Consider the following 22332-nt stretch of genomic DNA (forward strand, 5'->3'; position numbering starts at 1 on the left):
TGCAAGGAACTGGAGGGAAAAACCCAGAAGAAGGTAATTCTTAAAAGCTTTGCCTTCACTCATGCAAACAAACTTTATGCTTCTCAATAAATCTCCTATTTTGTAAGTGGCCATTAAAATAACAGATCATTTGATTAAAATTCTGTTTTCTTTTCACAATGGTCATTTGGAATTTTGGGGAACCTCCAAATGTGGTCTTGGCCATGATGTCATTAGCATTTTATTAATGCATTCAAAAGGTTAAAAGCTCTTACTTTTTATAGGGCTTTTAAAAGCAAACATTTGATTGTCTCTTGCATAAACTGACTCTGAACCCATTAAAATGTGACAACAACTTCAGAACTGACCCTGTTTAAGGGTAAAAAATTGATCAAGGATTTGCCACATTTTTAATTGCTTTGAATGAAATGGAAACTGAACTGAGGCCAATATTTGGGAATGGAAAGAATTAAATCCAGTCCAACACCTTTCGATATAATAATGATATTTTTTAAATTAGGGTTTTACCCTTTTAGACTTGAATGATTCTTTATGGCACAAAAATAGTTTATAGTCTGAAAGGTTTATTTTTTTTTCCTCTGTGAGTCCAGTCACAATGCAGTCAGTTTGTCATTAAAAATAAGATGGAAATTTTTTTTAAAAATATGTTTCAGGTGTCCTTGCCTTAAAAAAAAGTGCTCAAGGCAGCAACTGTAAATCTGCCTTTGTTGTTTATTTGGATGAAAAAGCGTGTGTGTCTAGCAGGGTTGAAATGATGTTATCGAGAGTTTAGACTCTTACTTGTAAATTAGGCACTTTGGGGAAATATGTAATAAATCCACAATAAAATAATAAAACCAGTGATGCTGGGATCTATTGTAGCCATTTATTGTTATCTTCCATTTTGTTTCATTCTCATCAGGTATATTTTCAGGCTGGAATACCCCATTTCATTGAATGGCATTCTGTATGCAAAAGAGAAAATTCCTGCTCCCCCCTCAGTGTCTCCTCTAAATGAAAATGTACTCGTTCCATTCTTGTCTTTCCTGATTCTTACATCCCTGAATGTGAAGAGTTTTCAACTTACCTTTACTGTTTTATCCATTTATTTTTAAGTGACTGATCACATTTCCCACTCTAGTACATTCTGTTTGTTTCAGAGTACATTGGGTCTTTATATTTTTTTCCCTCCTTCACAAACGAACTACTGAAAAACCATCTCCTTGAGCCTTTCTTTTTTAATTGCTTCTGTGTTCTGAGTTGTTGGGGGAGCTACGAAGCTAGCAGCAGCTGATCAGCAGATAAGCTAGCATAACACACACTTAATTATACAAACAAGTCTTTCTGGAGAAAGTCTTCTGACAATTACCTCCCGAAATAAATATACCTCAGTGACTGTCAATAGTAATAAAACCCGCCCAATCATTTCTTAAAGCTTTTATTGTTTGCCTATAATTAGCATGTTGATGTGATTAAAGCTACATTTGACTTTTGATAAACCCCAGACTCCTATAGATAACATTTCCAGCAGTTCAAAGCTGCTTTCATTAGAAGCGATATTTATCTGATTTGTAACCAATCAATTGGAAATAAAACTTTCCTGTAGGCATGCCGTTAAAACAGCCAGCAGCAGCCCTGGTTTCCCGAAGCCCCTCTTCTCGTCCATGTCCTTGAATGAGATGGATTCCATATGGTTTAGGCGCAGGAGAGCGGGGCAGAGATTGAAAAGGTAGGGACCGCAGGCTCTGTGGAGAGCCCCTCCAGACGGCCTGCCTTATTTCTACTTGCTGCTGTTCGAAGGCGCGGTAACCTGCTGTAACCAATTTTCTCAAAAAATACACTTTTGTGTGGCAGCTGAAAACCCTGCAGAACTGGGGTTTGTTAAGGGCATTTTGCGATATTTACTCTGCTTCTCTATTTTTAGGTTTATGTTCTATTCTTTTACCAGACCCTTTCAATTCTGATGTTAACTTTGTCCTCTCTGCTCTCCCCCCAAATGATTTCTCCCTCTGTTTCCATCCTATTATTCTCATTTTATATCTCCTTCCTTTCTTCCTCTCTGGCTGACTTTGTTTTTCACATGTTTGTTTTCTATAATAATATTTGGTTTGCAATCCCTTTAAATTTCCTTGTTCAAAATTACAGAGCACTAAAATTTGAAGGTTTGAAAAATAGACAATGATTTTCGAAAGTGTCCCTAATCCAGCAAATATGCTCAGGATGTTCTAAATGTCCAAAAGCAACAGAGGAACACAGAGCTAACAGTGTCTACACATTATCACTGCAGCGACATTACATCCTGCATCTCAGTTTCTGTAAAATTTCTCCTCTAATCTGCTCATCTATTTATTCTTATTCTCAATAGGAAGAAAGAAAAGAAAAGGAGAAAGAAAGAACACCCTCAGATTCCATGTATTTGTTTAAGACACTTCTTCCTTCTTAGTCCTCCATACTGTCCAAACATTTCGCATTTTTAGACATGAAATAGGGAAAGGAAAATATTTTCTATAATAGGACCAGTGTTGACATGGAAACCTCTATGGATTTCCAGCCATGACTCATTAAAATCTGTCTTTAAATACATGGTAAACATGTGCATAAATGCCATATATGCCATGCTTTTTAAGTTGGGTTTTAAAGTGAATGTACATAAACAAGATATCTTATTGCTACTAAAGTGAAAACATGAAATCTGTGTCTGTGAAGCCATTTACAGTAATCTGGACATGTTCAAAGGCTTCCCGTTTTTATTTAATTAAACGGTTTCTCAGTGCCCATTTCAAGTGTTTTCTCAAACACTGTAATTTATAACTTTATAGACAACCCTCTACAACTCCAACCCTATTTAAGCACTTGGGTGTCTTTGCACAGATCATTCAACTGCATTGTCTCAAAAACACTGATTCTTTCTAATCTAAAAATCACCCGAGTTGTGACATTTAATATCTTGGAAACAAATATCACTATGTATATATTACATAGAGGCAGTTGCATTTACAGATTGAGGAAATGAGAAGAGGAATTATTCCTGTAAAATGAATAATTAAGAAGACAACAAGATTGGATGTGACAAATATGTCTCTGTTGCTCCGGGGTTTACGAATATGCCTTATAGTCAGGAGAATTTCCAAAGAACACCAGGCTCGGGGAAAATGTCAATAACATGCTATATGCCTTTTGAAAGCAGCTTCTGTCAAATAGTTTAAACATTTTCTTTTCCATTTATTTTTGAAAATATTTTCAAAATCATTAAAAATCCATTTTAAGTAAGTCAACTGTAAAGTGCTTCGTCACCTTCCACACATTTCCTTATTTTCCGTCTCTTAATTAATAGACATTAAGGTAAGCCTGACGGCAAAAATATTATGCTACCAAAGCACAAAATATTTATTATCATCTTGATTTTGGATCCATTAATTTAAGAGGATTAATCTCACGTTCTTTGCATACAATTTTTATTTCTACGGAGAAACTGTTAAGTATATTTTAGAAACTGAAGCTGAGATTTTTTTTTTTTTTTTTTGGCACATAAATTGTCTTGGATTTCGGCAACCATATGATCACTAAAATAACAGAAAGGCTCAGAGCATTCTGGCCTTGAGCAGTGCCTTTAAAATATACTCTGCACATAACTGAAACCACAGTGACAATATTTCAAGTGATAGAAAGAAAAATGGTTTGCAGATTTACAAAAGGAAGTCATGGACTTCTGCAAACTTTTATTCTCGTAGGAGTTGTCTGGTGTATGTATGGTTAAGACTGAGATAATATTACATCAAATAACAAAAGGCAGAGGGGAAATCTGGCTTAATTGGATTTTTAAAAATTGGTGCTCGAGTATGTGTTTGCATGTGTGTGTGTTATGTGTTTGTGTAAAGTAAGAACACATAGGTGACCATGGCCCCATGAGTTAGCTGTTTATTTTGTGTATCTTCTCTATAATTTACTTCTTTTGAATTCCCTACATATATATAAATTTTTTTTAACTTTTTGGGGTAGTGAAAACATGCACTTATCTAGCCATTGACTACAGCTACACAATGACAAATATCAGAATGAAAACTGAAAAATCTGAGTTGATTCCCTTTACAATGCCAAAGAGCTGAGTGTCTGAAAATCATCAAGGCACTGGCATAATGGTTTCAGTTTTTACCCAAGTGTTTGGCATCATGCAGACACAGCCACAGGCTCTATTCTCATTCTGATGTGGGTGCTTGTCATCTGGAGATACAGGATATTTCAGAAGTATTCAGTAGAGCAGCTGCAGAAGTGATTGGATTGACATTCTCCAGGCTGCATATTTAAAGAGGGTGAAGTTTGAACATTTTTTCTTCCTAGTAGCTAAGCCAAGTCATTTCAATACATATCCTTTAATTTTATATCTCAGATGATCCTCTCCCACATCAGTCTTTGCACTTGTGTGTGTTGATTCCTTTATTTTTGTCTCCTGAAATTACCATGACTATTTTAAAAAATTCTATACACAGTGGAGATTTAGATTTTGTTCATAAATTCTATGGACATCTTCAGCAAATGACTCTGTGTTTCTATGTCTCTTTGGAAAAAAAGTGTTAGGGAAAGAATCTCATTTCAAGTTTTACCTGAAGACAGAATGGGTTTCATGCTTCACATGAAGTCTTTCAAAGAAGCAGAATGTTCATGAACTTGGGAACTGTTAGACAGGAATAGTCCTGCTTCTCTTGTCCTATTAGCCTATAGGGCAGATTCAAGTTTAAGTAACTCTCAATTTGTAAAAGACATTTATTTGTCTTTTTTCTTTCTTTTATTTTTTTTATCTTCTTGATCTGAAACACACTTATGAGTGTCCTTTCCAGAGTCTGATCCCACATTGCTAGAAACAATAATACCAGCTAAATCCATTCCAGCTTCCCAAGCAGAAAGAATGAGGACAAAGATGTGCCCTGATAGTGTGTTTCATTTTCTATTCCGTGGATTCATGATGCTTGAAAAAAACTTACTCCATATGCATACAAAACTTGTTTGCTTAAATTTACAGAAAAACAACCACCTTCTTTTCAGGTCTAAGTGTGGCTGCATGGCTCCTGTGATTCTATGTTTCATTTTTCTACAACTTGAAACATATTTTGACAAAGCCAGTTAAAAACAAGATCCCATAAAATGTAATGGAGTTCTGTAAATAAAGGAATGTAGTAACCTCTACTCTCTGGGTCTCAAAAAAAAAAAAAAAAAAGTTCTTAAAAGCAAATGCCACCTGGAGGACTCTTGGGCAGGAAGTCCTCGACACAAAATGGCGACACTGGGAAGTCTGCTCACAAGGGGGGGTTTTGGGGAGCTGCAGACTCTTGCAAAGAAGTGAGTCAGGGGCAGCATGTATTTGCATTCGCGACTCTTATCTCTGCCCCTCCTTGAACAGCTCTTTACAAGTTGTTTTGGACCTGATGGAGGTGGACACAGTGAGCTCCCGAGACACGCCTCCTGTTTGCTCTGGTCTTGGCAATTAGCGCAGAGTCACTGCAGAGCCCAGAAGAAAGAACGCTAAAAGAGAAGTTTTAAAAGGAAAGAAAAGAAAAAAGAAGAGGGTAGGGGGAAGAGAAGAAGAAAGAACATGCACTCTCGGCTCCAACAGAAGCTATGCCAAGAAGCAACTAACTGAAAACAGACAGAACAGAGAGGAGAAATGAGGAAAGAATAAAACGGTTTGGAGTCAGGCTGACAAACGCACGAGAGAAAAATTCACATGGTTTCGGAGCAGTACTTGGCATCTAGCTCAGAAATTCATGTGTGTGTATAGTTTTTCATTTTTATTTCTGGAAGAATATTTTGCAATTTCTTTTTACTGAAAAATATGAGTTATTTTCCTTCTTGTAGAGGAGTGGAGAGAACACCCGTATCTTCCCCTCAAAGATCTTCCTCTTCCAACTTAATGCAGTTTTTAAAAATGTGTCTTTGTGTGCTGAATAACTCTGTGACTTCTACTGCCTCTTACCAAATAAAGTGCTAAACCCCAAATGTCTGGACCCACTGTCTTTCAGCTAGTGCCCTAACACCCCCTCATGAGGAGATAGAGGACCATTGACTTGTTTCAAAAGAGGGGAGGATGGAACGGGGGCGCATTTGACTCTGTGTTACTTTGAATAGTCCAAGCAGCCCCAGGGCTGAGGTCTGCAAGTATTTGGCTTATTAGATCTAATCCACTGATGGCTTGCGTGGTAATGAATGTCTGAAATGCTTGCCTATGGTTAGGAATTTTTAATGCTGTCCTCATGAGCTCTGCTGAGCTTTCCTGCTTGTAAACGGAGGCTTAACACACTCAAATCGTCCGTGGAAATGGGCGAGCTGGCAACACCCAGAAAGAAAACTTGCCATTGTGACGCTAACTTCCCTGTCACCTTTGACCGGGACGGGTAATTATCCACCATTTGTAGAAACAGTTCTTCTGGAATGAGAAAACGTAAGGCAAACACGGAAGTGTGTTTAAACTAAATTGAATACCCTTTAGATAAGAAATGCAAATGCAGTTTGAGCCGGATTATTCCTTTCTGTCCCAGAATCAAAGCTGGGGAATTTTGACCGCTCTGAAAACCAGGGCCACAGTATGGACACTCGTTTGGACCTCTCTCTGCAAGGCTACAAAGATTCGACTCGATGAAGTAAAGATCTTCAGAACAGCTGCCAGGGGCTTTTGTTCTTTTGTTTATTCCTTGGAAGACATGTTCTAAAGATGCTGACAGTGACCAATCATAAACGATTGTCCAAAAGAGTAGCGTTCAAGTATTTATTTTCCGTTCTTCTTCCTTGACACTCCACCCCTCCGCCCCTTTCTCGCCATCAACCTTAAACTAGTTGTATCGGGGTAGACATACCTGGAAAGTCACTGGAGAAGCATGTGGATGGCTTCCACCTCTAGGGTGGGCACCAACGTTGCCGTGAGAACACTGGTGTAGGCATCCTCTGAGAGAAGTCTCTTGAATATCTGTTTCATCTTATGTGTACCAGTTTCCAGTATTTTTTCCATCAGGAGTTAGATCCTCAAGGAGTGAAAGTTTACTCACACATTAACTGCACTACATATTAACCATGTTCCCTGGACTTCCCTAATCCTCAGTATGAACACCACCTGAAGGGATTTTTAAGAAAAGATGGAGAAAGTGCTTGGTACACTTAAAAAACAAAGTGTTAAAACAGGGTAAAAAAACAAAAACAAAACCCTTTGTTTAACACTCAATGAAAGTTAGTTCTTTCTTCTCTCTCCAAAATAAAACAAAACATCAATTTTCATCTATTTATTTGGGGGAGGGGGTAACTAGGTTTATTTCTTTCAATGCAGATACTGGGAATTGAACCCAGGACCTTGTGCATGCTAAGCACACACTCTACCACTGTGCTATACTCTCCCTCTCAATAAAACATCAAGTTTTGAAGTGAGTCATTTTTGTTGCAAATCATTGTGAAGACGAGTTGATATCCCTTTTAACAACTGATGACCTTGCCATACCAAGGTAGATTAGAGTAGGTGTAGAAGTTAAAGGAGACATGAGCAACAATGTCTTAAATGCTCAATATTGCTGCATCATCTGTCTTTAGTACCAAATATCTGTTTTCTTATGCTATGCTAATCATAATCATGATACCTTTTTGAACACTGGGTAAGAGTGATAGATACATCCTTTCATTTATTTCACAGAATTTGGTGAAGTAGTTATTCCTGTTTTACAAATGAGAGAATTGAGTCTCAAAATGGTAAAACTGTCATCCACACAGTAGAGATGAGATATAATCTCAGATCTACTTGGCTCTAAATTCCAAACTCTTAACCGCTGTGTGTACTGCCTTATGCCAATCAACCACATGGTTCACAGCGTTACACCATAGCAACACTACAGATGATGGCTTAGATGCTGCTCAAATACTCTGTGAAATTCACTTTTCCATCTAGGTAACTCATTCCAACTTTTTCATAGTGCAGTTTTTCTACAGTTATTTACTTGAATCCGATGAATATCACTGTGAAATAGAGAGGGATGTTCAAACAACTTCATGAAACAAAATGTGTTGTAAGACAGGGTGAAAAAGAAAAGAAGCTGGTGAATTCTCTACAGGTCCCCTGGCCATTGTCCAGTTTCTGGTAATATTCCCCAGGGTCATTAAATGTTATTTTTCATTCATTGGAACATTTTCATGACCAACGTTTTAGAATTGCACTTGCTACCTGTGGGTATTAAGAACTTGAAATGTGGTTAACGTGGCTAGTCCAAACTGAGATGTACTGTGAGTGCAGAATATACACTGGATTTCAAAGGCTTTGTACCAAAAAAAAAAATATTTATATATATATATAAAATATATAAATAAAATTTATATATATAATTTCTCATTAATTACACATTGAAATGCTAATATTTTGGATATTGGTTAAATAAATATTAAAATTATTTTACCTGTTTATTTTTACTTTTTAAAATGTGACTACTAGAAAATTTTAAATTACATAGGCATAGGCTTAATGTTTGCAGCTTGCATTACATTTCTGTTGGATAGCATTGTTCTGTAGCCTCAGGAGTGGAATGTACCAGATGTTTGAAATGTATCACATCCACACCTTGCTCCACAGAGTCTCAGAGAACAATAAAAGCACACGCGTATTTATCTTCTGCTCTATGCTGTTTTAGTGCTCTGAGTACAAGGTGCTTTTCGAATGCTAAGAGAGATCATTTATCTTTTGACATGTGACTAGTGCTAAGGTGAATATCCTTTAATCATCCTTGTTTCAGGCTGATGAGAACTATTTCTTTATTTACACCAGAAATATTGCTCTTTGTTTTATAGGGGAATACATGGCCTTAGTCCTTAAAAACCATGGAGTTAGGTTTGGAAAACTTTGGGAATTTGTCCTCCATTCTGCTGGGTGTGGGTAGATGGGTATGGAGGGAAGGTGTGGAGCAGAGAACAGATGGACAGCTCTTCTCACAGACTCCATGATGGACATAAAGGCCTTTCCAAATCCTGAGTCCTCCATTAAACACAACAGAATGCTTTCCAGAGTAACCAACCATGCTGAAGACCTGCGTTGGCTATGATAACAGTTCCCCGGGAAATCAAATGGTACTTTCGTATTTCCAATCGCCCCACCTAGAAATGGTTTGTTCAGGTCACAGAGAGGAGTCTACAGCTGATTTCCATCTTGGAGGAAGGAACTGTTCCCGTCCGCCTGCCTGCCTCCCTCCCGCCCGTATGCCTGCCTGGGGTTGCAGCTGAGCCATATTTAGCCTCTAAAGCTAGATGTTTTAGTGCCTGGCTCTTTTTAACTGGCATATGTTAAGAGCTTTGAATTAACAGGTGCATAAAAACTGTCAAAAAACACTTAAATCTCAAGACAGACTGTCAGTTGTATTAAAAAATATGGTGTTACATAACCATGCACTCTCAACACGTCCAGCGTGTAACAGCTTGGAAAGTCCTTTCTCCCTCTGAGCAACCCAGCAATCTTAATCCATCCCATGAAACAAAAGGCCATGGTCCTTTAACCTCTGGATGGAAGATGGGTGTGTGTGTGTGTGTGTGTGTGTGTGTGTGTGTGCAGCGCGTGCGCACTGCACACACTCCCATGTGCGCATACTGGGGGAAGTGCAGAATCATGAAAGGGAAAATTTTCCCTTCTGCAACTGCATCTTCTTTCAGTTTCCATCATCCCCATTTATAAACTAAGCTAATTGAAGGGAAAAGAGAACTCCCAGGGCTCTGGAAGGCGCACTTGAAGTTGTTCCTTTTAAGGAGAATAAACAATTTATCATGTAATATGCTGAAATTTAAAATTAGCACAGGATGGCAGAGAGAGAGAGACTGCATAGCTTAAAGCTGTGTGAATTATGTCTAAGAGACACTACTTGGTTAAAATAGAATCAAGTAAGATCCATTTAAAGCAGGGGTTACTGTTTGCTTCCATGGGATTGAGTTGCTTTATTACATTTTTAAAGACGATTGTTGTGTATCACTAACTCTAAAATTGGGATGAAAGAGCCTAGCATTCCTAAGTTAAGTATTTCTTGCACCTAATATGTAAAATAAAAGCATTTTAATTAATCAAATTAAAGTTAAATATGATGTTGGCTCTGTGTTTCATAGTGATGTCTTAGATTCAACACAAGGTCCTGATCTACCAAATAGCTGGGGTGATTTTTTCAAAGCCTCATTTATTTTTTAAATTATAATATGAAGATGGATGGAAATAAGATGAGAGAGATAGACTCCTTAACATTCACTTGGGTTCTAAAGAGAGTAAAATCCTCTGATTTATGAAATTCCTCCTGGAACAAGAACATTACTTCTACATACCCCTTCACGAACACTAAGGCCACTGTATTGACATGATGAGGTGGGGTTTTATTTGTTTGTTTATCTTTTTGTTTTTTCCTGTGTCCTGGCATTTAAATGGCTTTTGGTTTTGTTTTTTTCACTTTAATGTGCATTCCAGAAGGCTGTCATAGGTCAGACTCTGGGATGGAGATGTGTGTGGAAAAGTTTATTGGAGAATATGTTTGAGGACAAGAACTGCACGTGGTCCAGGAAGCAGGACTGGGCAGACCGAGGGGTTAGGTTGTGATCCAAACACAACAGAGGCCTCGGTCAACCCTGTAGGGAGTTGAGGGCCAGTTTTTTGTCCCCCACAACTCTTGGTCTTTGGTTGTAGGCTGCCTCCCAGGAAGGGGGTACAACCTTTGGCAAAGCCACTCCCTTTAGCCTCGGGCAACTCCTGGAGAGAGAATCTCCAGTAAGCCATTAGCAGCCGTCACTTTCCACAGCTGGAGGAAGGGGTTCCTCAGTCCTGACCGGTCATCCGGGCAGTGCACCACAGCGTCCATTACAGAGACATATCTAGGGTTTGTTCTCATGGTTCTTATTATAGTTTCTCTCTTACCTGAGACAAGATGCTTAATTTTTGTGCTTCTTAATCCATACTTTGCTCATTTCCAAATTGTGGATAATAACAGAACCGGACAAAGTTATCACAAAGACTAAAGGAAAGAAAATTTGAAAGCATCTTGCTGAGTCCCTGACACATAATGGGTTCTCTTTAAAAGTGGGGTCCACCTTCCTCTCTTATCAAATGATAATCCTTCTTCATCTCTAAGGATAGTTCCTTCTAAGAAGGAAGATGTAACAAATATCAGCTCATTCTGGAGGTGGGGCCACAGGTGAAAATGTCCCACTGTAAACTGACTTGTTCCATGAGAAGTGCTGACATTTGGGATCAGGGTTTTGCTTTCTGTCCCTGGAGGATGTCACTCTTGTCAGAAAACAACGTAATCCAATGACATGACCTCCCTACCCCTCATGGCCTCATCCCATCTCAACACCACCCCTGGTATTAGCGTTACTCAGCCCTAACTCTAGATGCATTAGGTGTTGAGCTAGAACGTATCTTCCAGAAGGGCTACTTTTGCCCTGCTTATACATTAACTTGAGAGGCTATCACTTGGTATCCTGCCACATTCCTCTGATATCAGTTTATTTTGCTCCGTAGGGTTTGGCTAGGGTGGAAGGGAAGTAGACAGAAGCATTTAGTTATCTTGCCAGATCCCTCTTTAGATACGAAACCAAGCCAGACCCAGATTGTATGCACATTCCCAACGCTGTTTTCCCACTGGAAGGTGTTAACATCATTGTCACTGTTACTGTTTCATCCTTACTGATTGGCAACAGCAAATTCATCTCTGTGATGGACACGGAGGGGAAATGGTTTTTGCCAAAAAGATCTACACTCTAAGAAAGATCAAAGTGTGGGCGTTTCATCTGATACACGTCTCCTCTCTGTTTGCATACTGAGTCTTGTGGCCTGTTTTGAAATTCCGGGATGCATGGCAAACAGTCATGGCTTGTTCCACTTTCTTGCTCACTCCCTCCTTCCCTCCTTCTTTACCCACAGAAGTTTCCTTCTGGCTCCCCCCCACCCCCTCACCATCAGCCGGTCTGATGTAACAGATCCCAGCAGGCCAAAGGAAAGGATGCGATGTCACAAAACCAAACCCTGTTGGTAAATATTTTCATTTCAGAAAAGCTGAAAAACAACTGTTATTTTGGATGTTGAAGGGCCAAGTCCAGGAAGGAAATTCTTGAAAAGGGACCTGGCCCTGGCACCGATGATCTCCTTAGCTGGGAGGTATTTTTATCTTCGAATATGGAACAGGAAGATGATTTTTCCCTAAACATTAGAATGAAACCAAATCTTTACCAGGCTGCCAGCAACTTATAATAGAAAAGAAGAAAATTACTTGAGCCCCAACCATGGAGAAGTTAAAACCATAACAATACAACAAACTAAAAAGACCCAAGCAAACGAAAAAGCACTTTTCATTCTGTGAGCTAAGCAATCCCGTCTCTCAGGGCGAATTGGTTTTTACTTTAGTTTATTTACATTTGGGCATCCATTTTACTTCTCTTTAGAGGCGGCTGCAGTGTCTTCAGGATAAAAATTTGTTTTTCTAGGTTATTAGTATCCGCAGTTTTCGTTGTGCCATCTTGATTATAGAAGATGTCAGGTACCTTTTTTTTTTCCATCTTTCAAGACAGTATGTAACAAGTCCCTGAGAGATATTATTCAGTTAAAACTCTTCATATTAGCCCTTCAGTTCTGCTGAAAAGAGATGATCAGTGGCCTTATAATTGCTTTATACCTGACACCTTGTCAAAAGTTAATGGACCGTGTTTATATGGCACTAACCTCAAAGCAAAACAAGTCTTGTGCTGAATTATGGAATTCGAGGTGGGGGTGGGGTGAATGCGCACAAGACTGTGGAGAAAGCGGGTAACCTGACTCATTCTAAGCAAATCTCTAGGTTACCTCGGAGCCTCCCAGCCTCTGGATCCTCACCCCGCCCCCTCCTCCCGTGGCTCACCTGCTGCAGTGAGCCGTGAGTTGCTTTGTGATGCCAAGTTCTCCCCCTCAGCTGCCAGTCATGTGTCCACGTTTCTGCCTCGTCCCACCACTTTCAGACTTGGATAAAACAGGACACCACACCGCAGGCAGACTACACATCCCATGGCGGCACGTGACAGGCCAGCAGCCTCCGGAGGTGAAGCAAGCCAGGAAGGTGGCGAGCCCCATCCCACGGGGCAGACTTAAGCCAGCGAGAAAGGGCACTCGGTGGAAGCTGGCCAGATCAACTTCCTCTTCTTCCTCACACCCTTGGACTGCTCCGGAGCTTTATTTCTTAATATGGTCTGTCTGCGGACGTGCCTGCCGGAACACCTGCAGGGCGACCGGCTGTGTCTCTTCACCACTGCGGCAAAGCACTGGCCAGTGCGTTATTGCTTCCTACCCCTTTCCTCCCTCCCTCCCTTCTTCCTCACTCGATCTGACTTCTCAAGCAAAGCATCATCAGTGCACCCTTGCCTCAGGATCTGTTTTCTAGGAGTCCTGAGTGAAGAGTGGAGGGCAGGAGGAAGTCTTCTGAGACCACTAGTCTTTTCAACAACCGCCATGGACTTCTGTCCGAATCTTAGGGGGAAAAAAGGTGTATGAGTAAGAAATCCCTCTGAGCAGTTGGGGATGCTAGACAGCTCCTCTTTCAGATCCTGGTAGCAGACGGAGGCACAAATATCCATCTATGAGGGCAGGGGGAGGAGAGGTCTCCACATACTCAGATGGGCAGTCCTGCTGGACAGTGTGGGTACGGGGTGGTCCCTCAGCAGCAGGAAGCAGCCAGCCTGAGTGGTTGTGAGGAAGCACCTTTGCAGGGAAGTCACTAAAGATAAATAGAGGAGGAGCGTGTATGGTGGGTGGAACATGGGGGCTGGAGAGACCTTGTTCAGAAGACTTTGTGAGGCTTCTCTTCAAAGCTTTAGAACTATTTGGAAATTTGGGAAAGGGGAGGACTGAGGGAAGGGATAAATGTTCTGGAATACAAGTTGGACCGAAGCCAACTTTTATAACACAGTCGTTGAGTTAGAACGACTAATTGCATTATACACGAGCTCGCCACAGTGTGTTTGCTATTTGCTGTGCATGCCGGCCATGTGCATGCCGTGCACTGGAGGGCACAGTGTGACAGCTGTGAGGCCCGTTTGCTAATGGGAGGTACTGTCAGCTCTGCTCTACTTTATCATTTATTTTCCTATATCCTAAGCCCAGTAATCAATCCATGAGATATTCCATTTCCCTTAGAAATGATCATATGGGGGGAAGGTATAGCTCAGTGGTAGGGTGTGTGCTTAGCATGCACGAAGTCCTGGGTTCAATCCCCAGTGCCTCTGTAAATAAATAAATAAATACATACATACATACATACATACCTGGTTACCTTCCCACCCCCCAAAAAGACAATGTGAAATAAATAAATACTAAAAAATAAATAAAACATGATAAACAAATGATGAAAAACTATGTAAGAAATCCCCCCCCCCTCAAAAAAAGGAAAGGAAGTGACCATAAAACAGCATGACATCAAGCTTTCTTAACTAGGCCTTTGAAGCTCAAACCTAAATGTTTCTCAGATGACAGCTCTGGATAAAATGAGATCGAGAACTTGACACACGAAAAGATGTTCTAAGGGTAGAGCTTCTTATTATAAGCCCTCTACTTAGTGAAAGGCAGCTTCCAGATACTCTTCAAGTTATGCTTGAGAAATTATTAGTGATTATTAAGCTTGAGAAGAAAGTGACTATAGGAAAGAGCAAACAACGTAACAGCTAAGTAAGACTGAGGGCAGAACCACTGACTGCTTCCTTGAAGCTTGAATTACCTGCGTCATAATTTCTAGGTCCTGGAACACCTGAAGGGCCTGCCCAGGTGATTGGTGTGAGTGTCTGTACACCAAAGAGACTGATACAGTCCAACTGCAGTCATACACATGGTCCTCACAACTTAGCCACAAGAGTGCAAAAGTCCACCCCAGCTCTGCTTGTCAACTTTGTTTTATCATAAAAATTCCTATCATAATCTTATGATTTTCTTTTCTTCCTAGTCCTTGCTTTGAGTAGTTAGAAGAATGATGATTATTTTAAGATAAAAATAATGAATAATAGCAATAAAATCTCAGAATTCACACAGGACACAAGATTCGAGGTTCAACATGTATCTTATTGTCAGTATGTCTATTACTACTGCTTTATTCTAGTTCATAGACACAAATTTGAACATACTTTCTTACGGATACACAAAAGTAAAAAATGGACATTATACACTGCTGTTCATTTATTTCCCCTTCTCTCACCCACCCTCCTTCCCACCTATCAATATACCTTTTTTCAATCAACCCAAGGATCGATTTTTGTTGATTTTCATTGATGTATCTCCAGCATCAAAGCACCTGACATATGGTAGATATTCAAGAAATGTATGTTCAATGAAATTCATCAAAGGAGATCAGTCTGGTGGATTAAATCCCTTGAAACCATCTCCTATTCTGAGAAATCTAAACAGCTTTACTCTTAGGCTCACACTAAGGTAGGTGAAGTGCATAATTTCAAGACCTAATATTTATTCATTTATGTTCATTTACCCTAAAGAGTATATCTGTTAATCAGGTGGGGGAGGAAAAAAAAAGGAGGCCATATGTATAATTATAAGGTGGGAGCAATGATATCTTTTCATAGAAAAACCATGCACAGCTTCAATGTGTGTGTAATAGGGCATGAGTGTGATTATTTCCATCTCCATCATCCACTGTGGGCTCACAAGCACTACAGGGAGAAGGAGGGGAGGAGGCAAAGGTGATGCCCCGAAGGAAGCCTCAGGATGCAGTAAGATGTACAAAAAAAAAAGCCCTGGAGCAGGAATCAGGAGCCTGGGGTCTTCGATAAATCACATGCCCTCTTGAGCCTCCATTTCCTCAGCTATAAAATAGAAGTCACAAAAAAACTTTGTCAGTCTTAACTGATTGTCAGGAATATCCAAGGAAATCAGTACCTAAGAGCTCTGAGGTTCAGTTTGGCTAGAAGGTGCTATAATTATTCATGTAACAATCTATTTAGGAGATAGCAGGGCATTAGGAGCAGACAGACACGAGTTTAAACCTGGGTCCTTTACACTAGAGCTATTGGATCTTGGATGCGTCACTTAATTTTTCTGAACCTCATTTCATTTTTATATGTGACTAATCGCACCTGTTAGCGTGGACGTAACAATGAACGTCTGCCATGTTGCTGACACAGTACTTGAGTGCCTTGTTCATGTAAACTTGATTCTAAAATGTGATCATTTTGAACAAACAGACATTTGTGAAGGATTACAGCTCAAGAGTTTGACAAATTGGACCTTGTCATTTATTTAATAAATGAATGGAACCTTTGATGCACTATATAAAACATGTAATGCAGACAATTAATTTCCTGAAGATGAAGTCATGACCTGTTTTTGTTTTGTTTTGTCTTGTTTTTTTACTAATGATGAGATTCAGGAAAACCCAAGAAATTTCAGTCAATTAACAGAACCTTGGTCGAATGCTGCTCACAAACAGAATACTTGTTTTCCATCGGATCTCAGAACTCAGTAACCAGAGCAGTAGTGGATATGGAATATGAAAACAGTGCCAGCCAACTGGAAAGGTGAGCTACCTGTGATGAGCGATAACAAAGAAAAGTAAGAAGGTTTTACTCATAAAAACGTTTACGAATAGCAGACAACGTGTAAGAGGAGATAATTTAAACCAAATTTTAAAAATAGATAAAAGACTGGAAATAGTGGCACATACAGCTTTTCCCCAAGACCACTGGATTTGGTGAGCAAAAAGTTTCAAACCTACTTGACCAGTTCACCATGTTTGAAAAAGGGCAAAATAACCCTGGTGTCTTGTTTCAGTGTTACCATTCTGTTTCTGATGGGACCTGAAGAAGAAAGTCATTTGCTAATGGAAATAAAGCCATGATTCAAAAGTGAGACCATTTCTGATGTTATAGCAATAAAGACTAAAACAATCATGAGAAAATACGCTATGCTTCACAGTACGAAGACAACTATGAAGATTTTCTATGGATAAACCAGAATACCCTGAAAAGATGGGCAGCTAGAATCTCCTGGACCAGAAGATTATAGGACAAAGAGTAGCAGAAGGAGAAAGGTGAAGCACACGTGTGCAGCCATCGAGGTCCCCCAGCAACAGACCTGTGGACCGTCGGCTCCCAGGTGACAGCTGATACCAGCTCTTGGACATTGTGCTGACATCTAGGACTCCCCTTCCCTGCTGTCTGATGAAAAGCTCTCCTGGATCCACTATCAGATTCTGCCTGTTCCTGACCTCCTTGCTAAGACACGTGCAGTTGCCTGGGTCCTGCGCTCTGGACTTAGTCATTCTAAACTCTTTTGGGGCTGAGTGCAGCTTTTTTTTTTTTTTTTTTTTTTTAATCCTCATTTCTTTCTGCTTTTCTGCTTGGAAAAAAAATAGAAAAAAAAAAAACCTGGAAAAAATAGAAGAGAAAGAAGAATGAGTGGATAACAGGGAAGGGCGTTTAGACCTGCTTGTAATCACACGTGACTTGTTAGGGCTGATTTATGTTTGTCCAACTTAGAAAATGTTTCCACCAAAACAATCTAGTTCTAATTCATAGAGCTATGTAGTCTTTCACCCTCAATCTGACTTAAACGACTAACATGATTTAAACTCCGAAATGCACACGTTGCCCAAGGCAAGGATTTAAAGTGTGAGGCAAGTTTGCAGAGTCTTTTACAAAGTATACTTTCTCACCCCCTGCCACTTCTCCAGTTACCAGATCTTTTCCAACCTGTCTGGACCTTCTGAGGCTCGGGCATAAATCAGGAGAAATGTGGTTGGAAATGGCTTCCTTTTCTTCAAAGCAACATGTACCCACCTCAATGGCACATTAGAAATCCATAATGGTGCATGTGGTTTCCATTATGCCAAGGGAAAGCCTGGTCAATCTGCTCTAAACTGTCTCTCCAGGGTGTGACATCACAGCCCAAGTTGATTTTTAAAATTGTGGAGCAGTCCTTGAGTTAAAATCAAGAAGGGGTCTTCGAGGATCTCAGATCTAGTTTCTTATCCTGAGAGACGCAGAGAGAATGTCTCTGATGTATGTATGGCGGCTTGGCATGGTCTCTGAAGAAGACTGTGCTATGAGATTTCTGGGCTCTAAATACCACTATCCTTTTGGGACTTTAGAACTCCTCTGAGGCTGTTCCCAGCCTGAGCCAGAATGATCACACGAGGCCTGGGAACAAACATAAGACATGCAGCCTTGAGGCAATAGCGATATATGTTCACAACATTTTTTCCCTTCTTTTTTTCCTCTTTTTCCCTCTTTCTGTGTCTTCCCTCCTCCCTCCCTTTCTCCCTCCTTCCCTCCTTCTCTTCCTCCTTCCTCCTTCAATACTTTAATTATTGATTGTTTGAGTTTTATTTTTGAGTTTTATGGTATATTTCTCAGAATGCTGGGCAGGTAGAAAAGGTTAATAAGTGTTACTTATTTGTCAGAAACCTTCTTCTGGCTCCCTTGGTTTTTCTAAGGTGATGATTATTTTTACTCTCTTACTGCTTCCATCAGTGGGGAGTAGCATCAAAGTCCGTAGACAAATGGGTTGACTGCCATGGTGAATGGATGGGCCACTGAGAGTCATCTAGTAAATAGGGAGACCAAGGATGCATAAGAAAACACTCTCCAAAGCTCCTTACAGCAAGTATACCAAGAGGTATGTGCTTAAGCCTTGTCCTCCTAAAATTACAGGCTAGTGGAGAAGAAAAACTAGACAAGAACCAATGTTTACTGCACACTGAATATTGATTAATTTACATAATACACATTAATCGAGCACCTACTCTGTGCTAAGGACTCTTCTAGATGCCAAGGTAAAACAGGGAACAGAAGAAACAAAGTTTTGACTTACTTGATACTATAAGAGACGAGGTACTCTGTATGTATGACTTTCTTTGATGTTCCTAAGAACTTTGTAAGCTAGATATTATTATTTCCAGTTTATGAATGAGAAAATGAAACTTAAGAGAGTTTCAGTCACCACAGTTTATTAGGGAGAGAGCCTGGATCTCCAACTAAGTCTATTTGATTCCAAAGCCTATACACGTTCTCTTAGCCCACGTGGCCTTCAGAGTCTAATGGAATCATACGAGATATTCCAGGGCAAGGTAAGCTAAGTGCTAACTGAGAGGGCTGCAGACAAGAGAGACCCGGCAAAGGCTGGAGCAGCCCGGGAGAGTTTCATGGAGGCATCTCATCTGAAGGATGGAAAGACAGAGATTAGACGAGAGAAAAGAGGGCAAACAGAGCACACGAGGGTACTGAGGCACGTGTGTGAATGGCCCAGCTAGAGACAAGTAAAAACAGCTTAAATGAAAAGAAAGAGTCTCACAGGAAAGAATTTGGAGACAGAGCCAAAGGCGCAGAACCACAGTGTCTGTCCTCCGGCTCTATTATTGCTAAAAGATGTTTTACCTTTTCAAAGTTATCATTTCCTTGTCAGAGAGGTAGAGAATAATCACAGACATGATTTTAGATGCCTTCAAGAATGACCAGCTAATAGGAACACTGGTTAATTCCTGGACAAAGGGCTAGCCCATGATTAGATTTCCACCCTGGCTATATTTTTTGATATCCACTCAGATTCTTCTTTGGGCAGCCTTGGTGTTCATATAACTGGATACATGAGTATTTAGCCAATAAAACTGGTTGAAGAATGTGAGAAATTTATCTACTACATGAAGTCATTGTTTCATATTTGTCTGAAGCTCCCAGCGGACTCTGAACACCAGATTTTCGTTCCCCTCTGCTTTCCACATTGCTCTTTCCCATGAGGAGACTCTTTTGATATCAGCATGGGGTATATGGAATTCTTCGGGGGTGAAAGGTGTTCTTTCTATTATAGTAACTTTTTTTTTAACCAGTTCACTTCCATGTGAAAGCTGCTATGGATGCAATAAAATTAGAAGGGGCATACCAGATTTGTTTTTTAATTTTCCTCTGGTGGGACAGAGTTGCTGAGCAAATTTGTTGAGCAGCAGCTGGAATGGTTAAGGTCACACTAACTTTGAAAAAAGAAGGTCCTGACATCAACATACCCAAAGATCTGAATAATTCTGGGCTGCCTCCAATTCCGAAATCCATTTCTCCAGGCTGTTCGTTTCTTCCTTTCTTTCTCCCACACTGGTTTCTGGCTTCTTCCCTTTGTCTAATGAACCCAGTAGTACGTGGATGTTTTAATTTTTGCCTGCTCTAATGCAAACAGTTCCTATGGTATAACCTTTAGGTCAATTCTATCAAGTATTATTTGCTCAGTCTGTTCAGGAAAAAAAAAAAATCACTTTCTTCTGCCCAGATCTTGTGTAATTGCATGAGTTCTCTGATTTAGTTGGCTCTGCAAATCTATCCCAAGGTGCACTGACTGCAGAAAAGGAAGGGAATTCATTATACATTCCCTGCTGAAATGGTGACCTGCAAATAATGATGGGGAAATCAACCTTGATCGCTGTGCTTTTCCTTTAGTCTAATTTCTTCTGAACTTTAGACTGTAACTTGTTTTCTGGCTGGATAGCCCCAGGACATACTGGAGTCTGACCAAGGGGGTGCCGAGACCTGGATTTTCACACCATGAAGCTGGTAACAGTTTTGACTTCAATGCCTTGAAAAGTAGGTGATTTCAATTGCCCTGTTTCCTTTCAGGGGAAAATGCTTTCTTTGCACCTAAACAATCTTCCGGTGCTTTTGACTGACAAGCATATTGTTATGATTATGACTGGACTCCTTGACTCCTACAGGGATAGCGTTTAAAACTGCCTGAGACTGGCACAAATCAAAATATTCATCAACTTAAACTATGTCAGCTAAAATGGAAAAGCCAAAATTGTAGTGTTTTATATCATGTCAGGAGTCCATGAACACGGTGCAAAATTGCTTAACTCTTTCCCTGCCTAAAGAAAATTGTAGCATATAAGAGAAGGTATCTAGATGTTTTTTTCAAAATGATACCTATTATGTAAATGCCTTTTATTTCTCCCCTTATAGTATCCATTGATTTGGAGGTGGTTTATCGGTTCACTTAACCCTTCTTCATTCCCATTCATCGATTAATTTGATCCTTCAGTGGATACTTTGGATGCCAGTACCATGCAGGAGGGCAATGTGTTTGCCTTTGTCGGGAGGAGAAAGTAAGTTCTTGCCCACAGTTGCTGGTCCCATTAGAAGAGTCATGTCCATAAAGAGCTATGAAATAAGCAGTCTGGTAAGTACTACATGATAGGAACAGATGAGCTGTCAAGACAGTTTCGTGAAGGTGGAATCATTTCCACCCAGGGAACAGTGAACTAGCCATCCAAGGGCTTATCCGTCCAACTGCTTCTTTTTCAAGAATGTTCCTTTCTTCTGTTGGTGGTGAGCTGGCAGTCTTCTTGTAAAATAGGGTTCTGTCCTTCCCCACAAGCACTCCAACTATATTTGCTTGATCATTAACTGTGCTGATGGATCAGTTCCCTTAGAATTCAGATATCAGAGCAAGATTTCCATCCCAGCATGGTAGCAGTGGTGCAGGGAAAACAGATGTGGGGCATGAGAAGCACCGTGTCCCAGGCTTCGGTTGAGCCCGTGGGACGTGCCCCACCAAGTGTGGGTCCTTGGCTGCAAGTAGGAAAGAATTCAAGAGAGAGCCATAGTTGAGTAAAGGTGTATTTATTTAGAGATACATCAAAAGGCAAGAGAAAGGCCACGATGTGTGGAGGTTGGGTGGTCAGATTAGAGTAACAGTAGGTACACACTCCATAGACAGCGTGGGCATCTCTGAAGGAGGGGAGAGAGAGAGAGAGAGGGCGGCCACAAGGCACCAAGGCACCGTGTTGCCAGTTTTTATGGGCTCAGTGGCTTCGTAAGCTAGTAAGTCGAAGGACCAGTCTAACTAGCCTGGGGAAGGGGCTGGGATTCCCAGGAAGTTGGCCATTTCCCACTCTTTGACCTTTTGTGGCTAGCCTTGGGACTGTCATGGTGCCTGTGGGCATGTTACTCACCATGTTAATATATTACAATAAGCATATAATGAAGCTCAAGTTCTGCTAGGAGTCGAATCTCCCACCATCTTGAGGCTCAAGGCCTATTAGGGGTTGAATCTTTCCCATTCTGATGGTAATTGTTGTGTTGTTCCTTGAATGGCTGTGCCCTGCCCCCTTCCTGTCTTAGCAGGAGGAGTTCGAATGCGGACCCTATCTACAGAAACCCTATTTCCAGGTAAAGCATGGAGTAAATGGAGCCAGTGTGAAAACAGAGAACGCTTGCTTCTGACTGAAATTCAGGTCTTTGATGCCTTCATGAAGCGTGATTACATTTCTATCTCAGTCTCCAGTCCTTCCCACTCCTTCTCCCAGCACCTGCATTTCATTTTCAGGGAGCAAGTGGACAAGAATAAGTTGATTTCTAATACTTACA

The 22332-nt window shown here is 40.4% G+C and overlaps 1 long non-coding RNA gene across 1 annotated transcript; it reads right to left on the reverse strand.

Annotated features, from left to right (window-relative positions):
* Positions 1–8446: 8446 nt before the first annotated feature.
* Positions 8447–21776, reverse strand: LOC116658804. The gene is made up of 3 exons (XR_004314111.1): positions 21600–21776; positions 17677–17680; positions 8447–8460 (listed from the first exon to the last, which is right to left on the reverse strand). It is a non-coding gene; the product is annotated as an uncharacterized LOC116658804 (long non-coding RNA).
* Between the last annotated feature and the right edge of the window lie 556 nt (positions 21777–22332).

The sequence above is a fragment of the Camelus ferus genome, chromosome 21, assembly GCF_009834535.1.
Source record: "Camelus ferus isolate YT-003-E chromosome 21, BCGSAC_Cfer_1.0, whole genome shotgun sequence".
Taxonomy (NCBI): domain Eukaryota; kingdom Metazoa; phylum Chordata; class Mammalia; order Artiodactyla; family Camelidae; genus Camelus; species Camelus ferus.